A 4,760-nucleotide genomic window follows, 5' to 3' on the forward strand; every position below is an offset into this window, starting at 1 on the left:
CATTTCAGACTTTTGGTCCTCATCAGTACATGGCAGGGATTGATAAGGCTGTATGAGATTGGGCTTGGACCAGTACAACAGAGTATCCAAGCAGCTCAGGGTGACCCAAACTACTAAGAATGTATAGGGGGATAAAAGGGACCAAAAAGCCCTCCTACTAAAAAAGCAAAGCTTGGTGTAATTTTCCTTCTTAAACAGAAGCAAATCTGCAATAATTCAGCTATAAGTGAACATTTGTGGTTACCCACAATGCACCGCTACTGAATATGCAAATTATCCCTCTTTGCCCTTGGTTTGATATGACACTACTTCTTCTTCTTCTTGCTTGGACCAGCCCCTTCTTCTTGCTTGGTCCGGCCCTGGGGGCAGGGCGCTACTTCTTCTTCTTGCTTGGACCAGCCCCTTCTTCTTGCTTGGTCCGGCCCTGGGGGCAGGGCGCTACTTCTTCTTCGTGCTTGATGGTTGAGGCACTTACTCTATTATATATATAGATAGGTGGCCACAGCCCTTCACCACTCCCCCGATACAATAACAGGTTGTTCTGCAGCAATCAGTATGTCAGTCAAAGCAGCTTTTTCTGTTGCTGTAGTCCATTCAACGATACAAAATGTACTAGGCAGCAGGTCCAGCAGCAGGCACCATGCTTAATAATATAGCTGGAGTTAGGGGTTGTTTTAACTAGGCCTCGGTTCTGGTGCCGGCAGTAACTACCAATTCCCACAATGTTAGATGTGTAAAATTGCCCCAGATGTCTTCGTATCCTGAATCATTCAGCATTCATTTAATGGGTAATAAGGGGCGAAGCCCAGTCCTTGTAAAACAACCCTAAATCATAGTCCTCCCCTGCACAAAACGTTACACTTGGCACTATTCAGCCAGGCAAGTACTATCCTCCTCCTCCTATGGCACTACAGCCCTATTTGAGCCTTGGCCTCAGAAGGTGTTTTAACAGTTGGGATAGCCTATTGCCTAACCCCCAGACTTGGAGGACCATGGTCCCCTATTTAGCCTGGAACATCACCTTTGACCTGTCCAGCGAGGGAGACTTTACCATTATCTAGGCCTAAGTCTCGGGATCACTTGATTGTGCAAGCCCCACCACTGAGACAAAGTAATGATACCTGTGGTGGGGACTATTCTAGTGCCTGAACTTGCACCCATACCCTCCCCCCCCCCCAGTGGCCATAGAACATTTAGTAGCAAGAACATTTCATGTATGGACCTATTTTTTTTTTTTTTTAGCTTGTCTTGGCTCCTGTTGCATGCAACAGGAGTCCCGGTCAGCAAGGCTATTAGCCCCGTGCACGGAAAAAGCGTGAGTGCCCTAAAGCACCCCCACAAAACGTGCACGCGTAGCCACGGGCCCCACAATACAGCAGGGCCCTTCCGGTTGTTCCCCGAAGGGAACCTTCCCCCTTTGCCATCGGCTCAGGGGGTGGCATCCTCCAACACCCGAGGGGTTGAAGGATCCTGGAGTCCTCCGAGGAGGACCCCGACTGTGCCCAGTGGTTACCCAAAGGGCCTGGCCATGTGGCATCCCACATGGTCCGGGTGGCTCCCCCGAGAGGGAGCCGGGTGGGAACCGAAGTCCCCGGTGCCAGCAAGCTGGCCCCGACCTTGCGGCCGGAGTGATAAAAATTCCGCACTCTCCCTAGCCAAAAGGCCGGGGAGCTGCGTTAGTTGGCGATGCATATGGGCAGTACCGACCAAAGCACCCTACTTCCGCCTGAGATCTGCCACATCTCAGGTTTTTTCAGGTGCACCTGGAGCGCCACTTCCAGGGGCAGTACGCCTAAGCAAAGCCCTCAGCCATTCAGCCTCGACCATGGTATAGATCCATTCAATCAACTCCTGGGAATTACGACCAGGAAGGACACCCTGCCACAGTGCCATCCCTCCAGGTCCCCCCAAAATTTTCAAGAACAGATACTACACTTGATCTTAGCCAAAAGGCCGAGAAGTGATGAATTTCACATGGACTATGGACTTTCATTTTACCTTGGAAAACGCCAACTTCGGCCGTGTCGTTAAAACGCCGCAAAATCCCTGTAGTGTGAAAGGGCCCTAAGCCTGTGCAAAAGCACATGAACAAATTATGTGTCCATTGCTATGAAGAGAGGATAAGTGATGACGGATGAGACGTCCTGAGCGGCCACCTCATAGTTACATAGTGATTTGGGTTGAAAAAAGACATACGTCCATCGAGTTCAACCAGAGAACAAAGTTTAACACCAGCCTTTTCCCTCACATATCCCTGCTGATCCAGAGGAAGGTGAAAAACCCTTACAAGGCATGGTCCAATTAGCCCCAAAAGGGAAAAAAATTCCTTCCCGACTCCAGATGGCAATCAGATAAAATCCCTGGATCAACATAATTAGGCATTACCTAGTAATTGTAGCCATGGATGTCTTTCAACGCAAGGAAAGCATCTAAGCCCCCTTTAAATGCAGGTATAGAATTTGACATAACTACTTCCTGTGACAATGCATTCCACATCTTAATCACTCTTACTGTAAAGAACCCTTTCCTAAATAAATAGCTAAAACGTTTTTCCTCCATGCGCAGATCATGTCCTCTAGTCCTTTGAGAAGGCCTATTGACAAAAAGCTCATCCGCCAAGCTATTATATTGCCCTCTAATGTATTTATACATGTTAATTAGATCCCCTCTAAGGCGTCTTTTCTCTAGACTAAATAAACCCAGTTTATCTAACCTTTCTTGGTAAGTGAGACCTTCCAACCCATGTATCAATTTTGTTGCCCGTCTCTGCACCTGCTCTAAAACTGCAATATCTTTTTTTGTAATGTGGTGCCCAGAACTGAATTCCATATTCCAGATGTGGCCTTACTAGAGATTTAAACAGGGGCAATATTATGCTAGCATCTCAAGTTTTTATTTCCCTTTTAATGCATCCCATTTGAAGTCACCCATAACCTCAGCTGAGTGTCATCTTTCTTGTGTATCCAGCCTTAATTGTGTGATGTGTTCACTATACAAACTAACTGTGTTTTGTGCTGTTGCTTCATACTGTCTTATGTGGTGTTTGCATTTCCCAGCTCCTCTGTAGGTTATTATATTAATTATCTTGCTGCATTGTTTGCCATTGAGGAGATAAACTTGAACCCCCAGATTCTACCTAACGTGACTCTAGGATTTCACGTCTTTGACTGTTACAATACTGAGAATATGGCTGTGGCCAACACGCTAAGTATGCTAACACGGGTGAATTCTGTACCAAACTACGTGTGCCATGAAAGTGGACCTTTGATTGCTGTGGTTGGCCATCCATTATCTGGTATATCCTACGTCATTTCCCAGCTTCTTGGCTTGTACAAGTTACCCCAGGTAAGATGTTAGTCATTGGTGTTGGTGTCTGAACTTGGGATCTTACATTCGGAAGCCTGAATTATGCCGAACACCACCTGTGCTAGTGGACAGGGTCATGGGGAGGTCACTCGTATATGATTTACATCAGTGATCCCCAACCATGTCCTCAAAGCCCACCAACAGTGCATGTTTTGTAGAAATCCAAAGAGGTAGTTAATCAGCTCTGCCTCTGCTGAGACACTAATTACCTCACCTGTGAATGTTTGTGGTTTCCTGCAAAACATGCACTGTTGGTGGGCCTTGAGGACAGGGTTGGGGAGCTCTGCTTTACATGACTCTTGGACTCTTCTAGTTTAGAAGGAGGAAACATTGGAGTTACGTGGACCACAACCCCATGACTTGGTCCATTAGCTTGGGTGTTGATGTGCGGTATTCAGCATAATTCAGGTTTCTGAATGTAGGATCCCAAATTCTAACACCAGCACTATTAATCATTACTGCATATCAACATCTTTCTTGCGTATTTGTTTCCATATGGATTTCCTCAGTAGACACCTGAATGGAATATACAGTATAATGGCTTATTTCCCGGCAGAATGAGGCCCACACATGTGGCAATTTGCAGTGCACATTTTATAGTTTCCAACAATGCCGCTTGAAAACTATAAATTTGTCAGATTAATCAAAATGTGACTTCTATGGTTCTTCACACAGCACTTTTGTACGCCATTGAGAAGGTGACTTAGTATGTTTCCTAAGTGTGTAACATCACCTGTCAAACATGAAGCGTGATGGTCTGGTGATGCTGGAACCAGGGCTGGTGACATTTACACAATGACAAGTTGATGTAAGGAAGGGGCCTAGAAATCGCATAATGAATAATTATGGATATTACTGACTGAAAAGTGCAGATACATACTCATCAGCCAAAGCATCCCCCTAGCATTGCACAAGTCTTTGGCTGCACAAGTCACCACACCCCTCTTTCTTTTTCAGCTCTAAGCACAAGAGATGGGTGGAGCTTATATTGTTCACTATGCCTGGCCCAGGCTTCTGTTGATCTGTATTTGACAGGAAGTGGGGTTTCCACAACCAATGCATGGGTGAGCCATTTGTACGGGTGTAAGGCTGCAGGTTGGCACGGCAATAACACTAATTTAAACATTTGAAAAGGTTGTCCCAAAAGTAATACTGTATTTTTCAGACTATAAGATGCAGTTTTTCTCTCCCAAAAGTCCCTGTATCTCATATTCCAAATACAGGGAGTTCCCGCCGACACGAACCGCCGACCTGCTGCGTTTTCGAGGACTTCCTGCATGCGGTGTCCTGCTCCACTCTCCCTGTCTAATGTAAGTATCAGCAGCAGGGGACACAGAGGAGGAAACAAATGGTGACATGAAGGAGGATACAAAAGAGGAACAGAGCAGGACACA

The 4,760-nt window shown here is 46.2% G+C and overlaps 1 pseudogene; it reads right to left on the reverse strand.

The window, feature by feature from the left end:
* Positions 1-1,756: 1,756 nt before the first annotated feature.
* On the reverse strand, positions 1,757-1,965 carry LOC137533105 (U2 spliceosomal RNA; annotated as a pseudogene).
* Between the last annotated feature and the right edge of the window lie 2,795 nt (positions 1,966-4,760).

The sequence above is a fragment of the Hyperolius riggenbachi genome, chromosome 1, assembly GCF_040937935.1.
Source record: "Hyperolius riggenbachi isolate aHypRig1 chromosome 1, aHypRig1.pri, whole genome shotgun sequence".
In the NCBI taxonomy this organism is placed as follows: Eukaryota; Metazoa; Chordata; class Amphibia; order Anura; family Hyperoliidae; genus Hyperolius; species Hyperolius riggenbachi.